A 13,071-nucleotide genomic window follows, 5' to 3' on the forward strand; every position below is an offset into this window, starting at 1 on the left:
GCTCAGCTGGTGCAGGTACACATATCTCTAAACTGCCCTGGTGATGTACAGGCCTGGGAGTAGCTACAACAGGGCTGGGCAAGGGTTGGCTGTGCGACAGCACTCACAGCACCGTGCTGTGGAGCAGGGGTGTCCTCTCCTGGCAGTGTCCTTCGCTCCTGCCCTCGGCCTGAGCTGGTCCTCTCCGTGTTACATCCTGCCAAAAGAAAGTGTTTGCAGCACACAGGAACGTAACAGATAGGAGTACAGCTGACCACGACATGAAACGCTAGACTTCACGCAGCAGACTGATTTTTGTATTTAGCTCATTCAGGCCACCAGCTCTGAAATGAGTTTTCAGTGGTTGCTCTGGCTGAAGCTGTCAATATCTGGCTTAGAAGTTGGTTGATGGCGGCCTCTGTTATATCTGCATTACGGTATACCTCAGCTCACCGTCCTGCGCTGTATGGAACAATAAAACATCTCACCTGTAAGACTCGGTGATGGGGGTTTTATATTTAAGGTGTCTGTATCTAGCACGCTAGTTTATGTTGACAGATTCTGTTTTCCCACCACCACGTCAGCTCTCTGCAAGGCACTGACAGCATCCTCAGCAATGATGTCTTATATATGCGCCATTGCAGTTTCTTACTCGGGTGTCTGACACACTGCAGGCGTCTGGGTCCTGCTCAGATCCTGTCTCTGCTGCCCTCTCGTGATGCCTTTGGAGTATGATAGGCTTTGGGGAAGTCCTTGCTCACCAGGTTTACAATCAACTCTGAAAGATTTCCGCACCAACACCTACATCTTTTTATTTTCAACAATCTTTACAATTCCAGAATTTTACAAAATTCTACATTCAGTTATTCCTTGTGATTGCATGTCTTCCCCTGCCTACACAAGGGATGCAGAGCCCCTCTGAAGGGCTCATCCTGGACCGCCACTCACAGAAGTCGTGTTCCAGCTGCTCCTCACTCCTTCCCCAGCTGCACATGGACAGATTGCTTTTTTTTTTTTTTTTTTTGCCCCCCGCAGTGGAAATTAAGTAGCTAAATTCTGTTAGTGATTCAGCTTTTTCAGCTACTTTTTTTTTTTTTTTTTTGAGATAAGCAGGTCTCTGTAATTGCCGTGGGCTGCAGCTCCCTGCTCTTCTCAGTTTTGGCCTGCTCGGCTTTTCCACACCTCTTCTGCAACCAGTATACATGCAATCCAGCTTCCTTCCATCCCTGGGTCATGTGCGGCTGCTTTAGGTCATTACAAAACATTTGAATTCTGTTCTTATCAGGGCCTGAGGAACTAATTGCTGTTGCCATGAAAAGACCTGCTTTCTGAGACACGTTGCTCAATGAACAGCTATGAGAGGCACACCAGCTCTCTGTCATCATGTGGCAAGAAAAAGATCTGAATTAAGTCCCAGGCAAGTGTAAGAGGTTGGCCAAGGAGGTGATGAAATCTCCATGCTTGGAGATTTTAAAAGTTGGGTTGGCCACAGCCATGTGCAAACAGGCAAAAGTTGGAAATTGTTCCAAAAAAAATGGAAGTTCAAAAGTGGAAGGTTGGACTGGAGACCTGAAGAGCAAAGCTGAGGGCTGCAAAGGCATAGAGTGGCCTTTTTGGGACTGACCTTCATGGGAGGGAGCCCTGATACATGAGATACATGAATCCGGAGCACGAGCATGGCTTTGAGAAGGTTTTCCAGGTGGCCTTTCCCCAGGCAGGTTCTTCCCAACGTTCTGGGCTGGGGAAATCCTGGGCAGAGTTACTCAGACTTTCCTCAGGATGCCTAAATTAGGGCAGCTGAATCCCAGCCTCAGGGGCTGGCTGATGAAACAGCCCAGGAAATTCAAGAAGCTCAAAATATCATCCACTGAAAATCCTGGACTCTGCCTTTCCAGCAAGGAGCCACGAGCGGCTCTTTGCAATAAGCCCCATGGCTGGACAAGGAACAGAAGCAGATCCTGAGCCAGGTTTGTTTAGTCCTAGCTCAGGCAGCCTGCTCATGGCTGGGAGGCAGCAGCCCCGCTCTGAGCTGCACCTTGCTACGTACCCCTGGACACCATCACATTCCCTCTGTTCAAAAACCCTACAGGCACGCTGCCCTGGATCATACTGCCTGTATTTCATGCACAGAACCACAAAGCGCTGCTAAACTCCCGGTAACCCCCTGGTACAGATAGAACTGGTAGAAGCGCTGGTTAGAAGGGATCACTGGTGATCTCTAGTTCAACCTCCCCCGTGACTCAACCCTCTTTCCCAGCACGTCCCATGGTTTCCTTTAGGGGCCTCCCAGCTTTTTCCCAAGATCTCTTATCCGGCTCCTGTGGTTCATGTTGTGCCCCATCTCCCCGACCAGAGCCGTAGCGCCTGACCCAGATCTGCAAACTCTTTCCCCGTGCTGGGCACCAGCGCGTCGGTGTCCGGGTCCTGCTGTGGCTCTGACCCCACTATTCTTGCTGGTTGGACAGTTTTATTTCCCCAGGGTGGTCAGCACTTTTCAGCATGCAGCAGAGCAGCAAACAATTTTAAAATCTTGGATGCAAGATGTTGTGAAAGTCTGGTCTTAGCAGTTTTATTCTTACAGTATTACAGAGGGAGAAAAGCACACAGAATCTTTGCACTCTCATCGCTTCAAGAGCTGAGCTACTTTCTTCTAATTTGGGAGAACTGACAGTAAATTACAACATGCAAAAGGACACACTAAAAAAAATATGCAACAGTGACAGACAGGTCAGCACAGTACAAACCCGACCCAGGAGTGTAAATCTAATTCCTGCAGCCTTTTGTTACCCCGATCTCTAATCACAGTCACAAATAATTCAGCAGTAAAAACCGCACAGCTCTTGCTGCAGCCCTGGGCTTTCTTCGATGCTTCTTCTGGCCACCACTGGCCCCACGTCACCATCCAGAGTCCTCGTGTCCCCTCAGAGGGGTGCAGGAGTTCACAGACCACCTCTGGTGCCGACACTGCTCCAGCAGCTGATGTCCAAAAGCAGGATAGGAAGACAGCTTCTCACACACAATTTAGTGCTCTGCACGGGAGAAACTGGCCCAGCATTGCCTGCAGAAGGCGTGCAGATGTCTCCTTGCTTGTTGTGGCACATCTGCTGTGGTTTGCCTGAGAGGCTGGTGCCCGTAAGCTGATGAGAAAATGATTACCGGGGCCTCTGAAATAGCTTTGTCTTCTCTGGAGCCGTTCCCTGCAGCCCCGAGCCGTGCAGCCGTCAGTGTTGCTGGTGCAGAGAGCGGCTGCTCTCCAAGGCTTTTTTCCCCAGCCAGTCTCTCTTGCTCAGGATCCTCAGTTAAGACCTGCATGAGGATGATGCCAACAAAGACAAGCAGCCACCGCTTGACTAGGTCCTTCTCCTGACGTGGCAAATATTTTCTCACCTGGGCTGGGTACAGCACCTTCCTGGCTTTTCTGCTTCTCTTTGTCGGAAGGCCTGGAGGTCTCCCGGCAGTTCGGACAGCAAACATTGGCCCGGACGGGCTTTCTGAATTGTTTTTCAGCATTTCTGTGGTGGAGAAAATATTTTCTCTGGTGTAAAACAGCATGTCCTTAGCAGCCTGCCGGGGTAGCTCTGAAAGCTGGGAGAACTCTATGGAAATATCTCTTTGCTCAAAGATGATTTTAATTCAAAAAGCAGACCGATGAAATAATATTAAGAAATATTAGTAATAACAACAGCGTGTTTATTCATTCTCGTTAAAGCAAAAAAATGCAGAACCCCAGAGCTGAACTCTTGGAGTGATTTATGCCTCTTTCTGGGAAGCTCGTCTTTGATTTCTCTCCCTACTCCTACCTGTGCTATAAATACTTGCTTTGATGAGTGAAGTTGTGATGGGAGGAGCTCGGCTGACTCACAAACTGCTCTGGAATGTCTCTACCCCCCCAGCACCAGGTATCTGTATCTGCCCACGGGCACTCGCTGCTAACAGGACTGTGAGAGCAGGCTCCAAATTTTCTCCTCCCCAGCTCTGTTCTCCTTTATTACAGCTGTCTATCACAAGACTTCGCCTCGAGTCATTTCGGTGCTTTTGAGAGTGTATCCTTCATTAAAATTCACCTATCCGCTGCAAAGAGCAGAACCGGAGTCAGAGGACAGGCACGCTCTCACCTTCCTCCCTGCCTTCCCTACCGCCGGTATCTCTGGCCTTGAGCCGGAGGGATGGAGGTGGGAGACCCCAGTTTCTGTTTACGACCCTGTGCAATCTCAGCACTATGCCCCAGAAAATGAGAAACCTCAGCACTTGCTCTGGCAAGCTCAATCATCTCAGATATGCCCAGAAAAGGAAAAAAAACAGTGCTCACATTCAAGTTCTTTGTGCCTTATGATGATTAAACAGAGCCTGAAAGGGCTGAGTGCCCACAAACCTGCTGGAGAGTCTCCAGCCCCCCCAGGGTCTTTGCCATGAAGTTAGAAGAGTTAGCTGCAAACTTCAGCTATGTTTGTCGGTGTGGGGCACCTCACACCCGCACCGAGCAGGTAGGAGTGAGAGATGAATTCCTGCAAAATGTCTTTGGCAACCAGCTATGGATGGCTAATGTAAAATCAAATATAACTTGATCTCTCCAAAGCCTTCTCTCCAATACCACAAAGCAGCAGCAAAGGCAAAAAAAAAAATAATCAAATTTTAGAACTATTCTTTGATATCTCCTCTTGCCCTTTGGGGCAAGCCTAACATGGCTTGCTTTCTGCTTCTTGGAAGAACAAAATGGTGCTGGCTTGAAGTCACAAGGCACCAAACTTCTGTGCATTGTGCATTGTAAATCCCAATCACATCACTGCTGTCCTGATGTGAATGCTCCCAGGCATCAGGCTTATCCCACTGAAAACGAAGTCTTGGGCAGAAACTAAACGCAGCTACTAAGGCAGTGACTACAATACGCAGAGCCCCGTTCCTAGGTCTGTGCCACCCGGCACCTCCAAGGTGATCAGTCATTAATTTTATGTGGCAACACTGCTTGTGGCTTTTGCAATCGTCCCTCATCCCCATTTAAACCAAGTGCTGGAGCCAGTGACTCACCTCAGGACACTTGCTGCTGAAAAACACCTTCCTCCGGGCAGTCTCTTACACTGCCCAGATGAGTGCTTAAACCTGAGACACAGATGGGGTGTAAAGACAGAATTTTGATGGTCTTTGGTCATCTTTTTCCGTCCCTACAAGTCCGGAGGGCTGGGAGACAAAGTGCTGTTTCCAAAATCACCTGATCATTGTCAACTCATGGCAAGGCAACTCCTAAGATGTAAGGAACTGGCTCAAGCAGCATCTTTATTCACTGTCTCTCATGGAAGCTGGGCAGAGTGGGGTAAAATGGTTTGTCCCTTATCTCTCATGGCAAAAGCTCTGCTCAGCGGCAGCATCCTAGCTGCACTCCCTGCCTGGCATCCGCCTCCCACGACTAGTGCAATATCATCAGGCAGCACCTAAATCACGTAAGTGACTTCGAAGGAGCACGCGATAAGAAAATAATTCATGTGGATTACTACTGCTTTGCCCTGTGGTGTCTGAACCCTCAGACCCGCCCTGGTCCCAACACGCGAATGAGTCAGGCTGGGGATTAGTAACGAACCCTCCCAGGCCACGGGTTTCAGGCTGGCTCAGCTCTGTTCGGAGGGGAAGGTGCCCCAGGCAGCTGCCCAGACTGGACAGCAGATACACTGGATGTTAAGTGAACAGTGGCTGTTAAAGGCCAAACATCAAACATTCGGTATTACACTTAACCATCCCCTTTATTTCAACCGGGATCACATCCAAGGAGAGAGACGGATTAATTTAGTGTCTTCCGGCTGTCCCATCACGAGCTGTGTCTGTCGTGGTGCAGTTAACGGGCAGCTCCCGATGGACAAGCATGCAGCCTGTTAGAAGTTGACTCCAGCTCTGGCACCAATGGCATCACCTTGTGTTAATCACGTAGAGGTTTCTCAGTCAAGTTCCACATCTTGCACCACTCATCTGCCTAACCCATCTCGGCAGCATTGCTCAGCACCTGGCTGTAGGGAGGCGAGTAATAACCCAACCTCAAAACGAGCCCCAGGAAGGGGGGTCTCTACTTGTAGGGACAAATCCTGTTCTTATTGGCAAATCATCATTACCCATTAGCTTATTGTCATGTGAGTATTACACAAGGATATATTTATAACTCCCAGGTGAGCTTGTCCAAGCAGGTCACTGGATCCTCCTCAAGTGAGGAGAGCTAAGATGAATCAGCACTGCAGAAGTAGATCGTCTGCCCACCAGGTGCAAGGAGAAAAAACACAATTTCTGTTGAGCTGGATCCAAAGAATTGAATTTCATCAACCCCCCTCTAACCCAGAGACTTCAGTGCATTTCACCAATAGATCACCAAAGCCAAAAAAGCCTGAGCCTGGGATGTATCAGGAGCAGCATTCAGAGATGGAGGTGCTGGATCTTTGGCATAAGGGCGCAACCTGAAAGGACTTGGCATGGGTCATGGGACTAACAGAACCAGCATGGACTGGCTTTTGCAACTGAAGATGATGGAGCTTGCAGCACTGATGGAGCTGAGGACACTGGGTCATGTCAGGCCAAGGTACTCTGCAACATTCAGCACAGTGTTCTGACCTCAAGCCGTCCAAGAATCCCAGTGCTGTTTATGCTAAAGGAATCTGCAGGGAGGGGCGCAGAAATGCTCATTACATCATCCAAAATAGTTGGAGCAAACCCAAGGCACACAAGCCCTTTTTCACATTGGAGGGAGAAGCAACAACCTTGAAGCCAAGGACCAGCTTATGCTCAAAGTGAAAGCTCAGAACTGACTTCCCAAGACCGCCGCAGCAGCCAGAGGGATGGCAGGGCCTTGAAGGCAAAGCAAGCCTGTGACTCAGAAACCTTGATCCCACGGGGGGAATTATGAAGTCATCGCAGGAAGAACTGGGCGGTTTGCTGTGATGTATCAAAACCAGCACACGATAGTAACGCCAAGTCGTGCCAGCTAACAGGGTACATACCTTTATGGTGGCAGCCTTGGAAAAGCTACTGGGAAACTGAGAGCGGTGTTGTGAAAGTGTGGAAGCTGAGGATGGCTGGGTGAGCACGCAGCACCAAATTCCCTGATTTTGGGGAGTCATGCCTCCAACTCCTTTTGTACCTGCACACAGCTTGTGTTGGGTTGCTCAGAGAGTTTAAAAGGAAACTGTAAGTTCTGGGGATATCTTTCTCCAGGATTTTGAATTTTCCCCCCCCTGCTTAAAACAGGTCCACATGGGTCTGGTTTGAGTGAGACCATCTGGATAGTGCAGCACATTACAGGAGCAGGAGAGGGGCAAAGGTACAGGTGAAAGCAGAGGGTTTGGCTGCAGTTACCTTTTCTTTCACAAAAATGTACACATATCTCATGGGGGTCTGGTGCAAGGATGGACTCCTGAGGGCTGGATCCTTTATGCCCCTCTGATGAAGCTAGGGCTGATGCCAAAAGTTAAAGAAAATTAAAACTGTGGGGAGCTGGTGCCCCAAGCTGGAGCAGTGAGGCCAGGAGCTGGGCATGGGGAGAACACGGTGGCCCCTCCAGGCACATCCCCAGGGTAAAGCCCCAGTAGAGATATGCACCATTAGCAATAAGAGTCAAATGCAGGGCAAGATGCACCCGCAAAGATGTCCTGTAGCTCAGGGCAGCAGAGCAATTGCTTCCACGACTGTAGCAGTAGACTAAGCAGGGCTTGGCCCACAACATGAACTCACGCTGTCCTAGGCAGAAGATGTCAGGTGAGGATGGCTGGGTATCATGGCAGGGTAGCCAGCAGTGGGATGTGGTGGCTTCCATCAGCAGCACGCTGACAGCTGAAACTGTTGCATCAAGGATGCCAGAGCTGCAATGGGCTGGAATAACCTGGGGGCTGCGCGGGCGCCGCATGGCTCCAGGGGTCCAACCCTGCCCAGGGAGCCCACAGCACGAGCGGTGGCTCAGGGAAGGTTTTCTGAGCGGCTTTTTCCCAGGCCTGGCTTCCTGGGCAGGCTCTTTCCAGGAGGTTGGGATGGGGAAATCCCAGGCAGACTTACTCAGACTTCCTCAAGGTGCCGAAATTAGGGCAGCTGAATCCCAGCCCGAGGGATCAGTTGATAAAACAGCACAGGAAATGCAGTGTCAGTAAACCCAAAATAGCATCTACAGAAGATCCTGGACTGCGTGTGTCCTGCACAGAGCTGTGAGAGGCTCTTTGCAGTGATCCCCACGGCCGGAGGAGGAGCTGATGCAGAGTCCCACACTGCTGCAGAACTCCGCTCCTGCGCAGCGACACAGGGAGTCACCGACCAGCACTACATCTGTAATCAGAGACATCGAACCGTGCTGGGGAGGTCTGCTCCTTCTGCAGGTGCTTCCTGGAGATGGCTACACGTCCTTCGAGGTAGCTCTAGATGTAGACCCTAAAATCATATCTAATAATTATTAATAAACTGAATCAATAAGGGAAAAGTGTCAAGGGGAAGTAAATGGGGTTCTAGATTACTTATAATATTAAACTCTCCTGAATACTCTAGTTTCAGTGCTGGCCGATTCCCTTGTCTCACCTGGGAAATCAATCCATTAGGGGATCTCACCACACTTCCCCAGGCTGACAGTTTTCAGATGCAGGTGCCTGAACCTTTGCACCTAAATCCAGGTATTTCAGGAACTGAAACAAACCCATGACAGAGGAGTAATGTTAATTGGTGTGATCTCTGTGAAGACTAAGCCCTGCAAGTAAGACCAGCTGTGTGCTGGGCAGCGGAAAGTGAGACCACTGAGGCAGATCCTGTGGCTCTGGCTAAACCATCCTCTTCTGTCCCCGGGTTCAGCCGCAGCAATTCTGCAGCCGCTCTAATCAATCCATTTTGGTCCTTCACTGCTGCAGCTACAGCAATTTGCCTGAAGTTTAACCTAAATCTCACTCTCTGGAGCCAACTCCACGCCCTGCCCAAGGAGGACCGGACGAACCAAGCACCGCTGTCTCCCTTCTACTGGTCTTTTGCATATTTGAAACCTCTTATCGTGCTTCACCTGAAACTTTCCCCAGGCTGCACAAACCCCCCCTCGCTCGGTCCCCTCCCGGAGCTCACTTCTGCAGGCAAGACGGCTGGTGCGGCGCAGCGCCGAGGGCTCCCTCCCCAGGAGGGTGCCCAAATATGGCCACAGCGCTCCAGCGAGGCACTGCGCGTGGCCCCGCATTACTTCATCCCTTGTACATGCAACACACCTATTTATACATTTTAATGGGATGTTTGCCTTTCTCGCAGCCCCGTGGTATCATTCCTCATGTGGAGCGTGAGCGCTGCGATCCCCCCAAGGCTTGTTTTCCTTCCAGCCCTGCGCCCTCCCCGTCCTGGAACGTGCGTGCGCTCACTCCCACCCTCCTCTGCAGCACCTTCTTTCAGACCTTTCCTCCAATTTATGCTTTTCATCCCAAGCCTGTCTTCTGCAGTACTCGCACACCTCCCAGCTCCCTATCCCCTCCAAATTCAACGGGCAGGCAAGCTCCCACCTTCTTCAATGTTGGTGAATACTGAATTTCCCCAGCTCTGGAAAATTCCTTCCAGTTCATCCCAGTAACTATTAACAGCTATTCATTGAATATCCTTTCAGAGGAGGAAGTTAGACTCTACGGTCACAACTTAACTCAGAAAATGTTGCAGGGCTTGTCTTCCCTCCACCTTTCAGAGGCTCACCCCATCTCCACGTGGTCTGAAAAGCCATTGTAGACCGTTCCCTTTGCACCCTCAGATGAATTGCATCATTCACAGTTAGGAAACCTCTAACTTACCTGAGCTCTCCTTGCTCTTTTCTCCCCTACTGCAGCCCGTGATCTTCCCCTGCTGTGACTGATACTAAAATTTGCTTTCCTGGTTGCAGCTTGTCTGTTTAGTGACCACTACGGGAGTTGAAAATAAAAAGCAGCAAAGCACTTAACCTTGTAGAGATCATCAGTAAGAGCACACGCCCTGTGTGTAAGGGCACATCGTTAGTGTACATGGAGATGGACTTACTGTCACCCTTGCACCCCCTGTAAGTGGTACCCCAGTTTCCAGCTATCTGCAAACACTGCTCAGGTGCCCCAGGCCGATGTCACACACCCTCCGTGGTTCTTGGTAGAGCCATCATGGCCAGAGGCACCAGCCAGCGAGGACAAGGTCCCACTGGGTAGGCACGCAGCAGCCCCAGCAGCACTTGGGGACCGGGCAAGCCCAGCGAGGCTGGCACGACGCTGTGGTGCGTAACAGAGCAGCTCTGGTCCGGTACCGTGCCATCACTGCAGCATCTTCCCACGGCAGAAGGAAATCCCAGGGAGGACTCAGCCTCGCAGCCAGGCTGACCACACCAGCCAGCACCCACCTCTGGGGGCAACTTCAGACAGGTTTGCTTTGATTAACGGAGGCAGCTTGGATTAGCTCCTTTTTAGGAACATTTAAACGCAAGCCTCTCTTCCTGGAGGCAGCTGAAGTTTGCCAGAGCTCACGCAGAACGTGCGCGTGCACCTGCGTTCCTCCGGCTGGAGCTGGGCCACGTCCATGGAGAAACACAGCGCAAATCCTGTTCGTGCTCCCACAGCCCCAGACCTCACGGAAGCAGCAGCCACGTCCCTGGTACAGGGGTGTCCTGAGAACCCCGGCCACAGTGCTCCTGCCTGGAATGCTCCAAGCCCATGAGCTTGGTGAAAGCAGCTCATTATCAATGTTTGTATGAAAGAAAAACCTCCCAACTCACATGTAGGAGCAATTTGAGGGTCAGCTAGTCTCCAGCTTTCAGCCCGTTCTCAGGAACCACTAGGGATCCTGGCCACTGGGAAATGGGAGATCCTGGCCCAGAGGTTGTCCCTGATGAAGCTCCTACAGGTGACCAGGGCTGCGGGCACAGAGCAGGGCAGCGTCACTGCCCCAGCCCCAAAGGTTGCAAAGTGATGGAGCCCAGCAGCTGAGCAGTGACTGGGGCAACACCCATGGGTGTCAGGAGAGACACGAGCAAAGGCATCACGTACCTCAGTGCCAATCCCAGCAGGGAGGACTTCACTGTTTCCATATCTCAGCAGCCCGTGTTTTGTCCAGGCATCAGGGATCCCACACATGGCATCCGTCCTGAGCACCCACAGGCGTGACCCCCAGTGCCACCTGCTGCCAGTTGATGTGGTAGGGACAAGCGTGTGCCCAGTGGCCCCTGGGGCTGGGTGGGATGGAGCAGCTTCAGCCCACGCTTGGGCACAAGGTGCAGTGGTGGGTTATCTGTCAGGAACCAGGCACAGCTCAGGGGGACCATCTCCAACACCAGCATGGAAAAGAGATGACATTGGGATGGAGCAGGGCCAGGCAGCCTGGGGTGGGTCTGCAGCTGCATGCTGGGGTGCACACCCACCCCAGGGTACCCCACGGGTGACACCTTCACCAGCCAGGTTGCTCACATGCTGCATCACCCCAAGCTGCTCCCTTCCCTGGGCAGCACCAGCACTTGTCCTGCAACTCAAACCAAAGCTGCTTTGGCAGGGAAGGGGGTGCAGGTGTTGGGAACCACGTGTCCCCCAGCTCGGGGGCTCTTCTGGTGCCATGACAGGGGGGTTCTGCCAAGCTGGGTCATTCCCCAGACACAGCTGGCACTAAAAGGAGGGATATCACCTTCCACTCTAGCTTTAGGCACCATGGGGAGAAGGCAACGGGTGCCTTGGCCACAAGGTCCCCTTCAGTGTTCTCCACCAGCTGCACTCTTGGTCTGATGGCCTTTCCTGGCCTCCCACACCAAGGATCCCCCATATTAGGGGACAGCAAGAGCATGGCTGCCCCCTCAGGTAGGGGGGAGCAAGTGGGACCCCAGGTCCAGCAGGATCCATCCCACAGTACCTGCATGGAAGACTGGGGCAAGTCTGAGACAGCGTTCAGGTCCAACCAAGAGCCCAGAGCAACTCAAAAGTGCAGATCCAGCAACACCACAATGATGAGATGGGTCCAGTGTGAAGTCAGGAAGACAAGTCACAGGTCAGGGCCATGTCCATCAATAGTGAGGCAGGTCCACAGTGATGGGGCAAGACAGTGTTAGGCTACAGGCTGAGGTCTTGGATCAGCAGAGCTCATAACCAGACACAGATCAAACTAAGCTCCAAAACTGATGCCTCCAGCTGAGCTTAAATAGGGTTCCTGAGCATGCTTAGAAAATTCTTCCCATGCAGGGAAGGCTCCTAGGTGTGGGGAGCTGTCAGGTGAGGCTGATATGCAGAAGACTAATTAGTGCCTTCAGAGCTGGCACTAATTGGTGCGTCTTCTGTATTGGGAGGTGCTCCTGGAGGTGGCACAGCTGCTCTGTCAAGGCTTGACAGTGTCGCATGTGATGGGAATGCAGCTCCTGCCCATGAGGTGCTCTGACCTGAGCCCAGCCCTGGGAAAGCCTTCAGCACAGACCAGGCCAATGTGGTCGCACTTTCCATCCTGCGCAAGACACGTTATTTCGTATTTACCACCACCCTCCTTTGTCATTGCCGTGCTCTCGCGGGCAGTAGCAGCAGCTGTTCCCACACCCTCACTACGCCTATTTGGGATCGCTCTGCACTTCCCCAGCGTAAGTGCAAAACCAGAATTTGACCCAAACACCACTCTGGCTTCGGGACGCAGTTGCGGGGTGCAGGGTCCCTGCCGGTCTCCCCACGAGCCCCCGCCAGCCTGTGACAGGAAATGGTTATCCCATTGCTGCTTAATTGCCGCACCAGCCGTGCTTTGCTTGAGGCCAAGTGCAGTGCCATGCCCCCAGCTGGGCGGGAGCTGCTCTCCATAAATCATGCTCCAAGCATGACAGAAAGGTGTGCCTGACTTAGGAGGAGCTCTGGCTGACCAAGGAAGCCTTCCCGGTGCCACCTACAGCCACCTTGATAGCAGATATGTGTGACAGCTCCCACACTTCAGGCAGTCCCCCTTCACCTGGGGGACCCAGAGGAGCTGGATGGAGGCACAGGACAGACATGCAGCCACAGCAATTCTTTTTATCCCTAGCAATATCTCCTACAAAGTCATATTTCTAGTTCTTTTGATTACAGAGAAGCTATTAAGAGTGAAGAAGGGCTGAGGGGATCCCTTATGGATGGGTGAGGCTATGGACAACCAAGCACAGTACCTTCTGCAGTT

This window comes from Balearica regulorum, chromosome 20, assembly GCF_011004875.1.
Source record: "Balearica regulorum gibbericeps isolate bBalReg1 chromosome 20, bBalReg1.pri, whole genome shotgun sequence".
Classification (NCBI taxonomy): Eukaryota; Metazoa; Chordata; class Aves; order Gruiformes; family Gruidae; genus Balearica; species Balearica regulorum.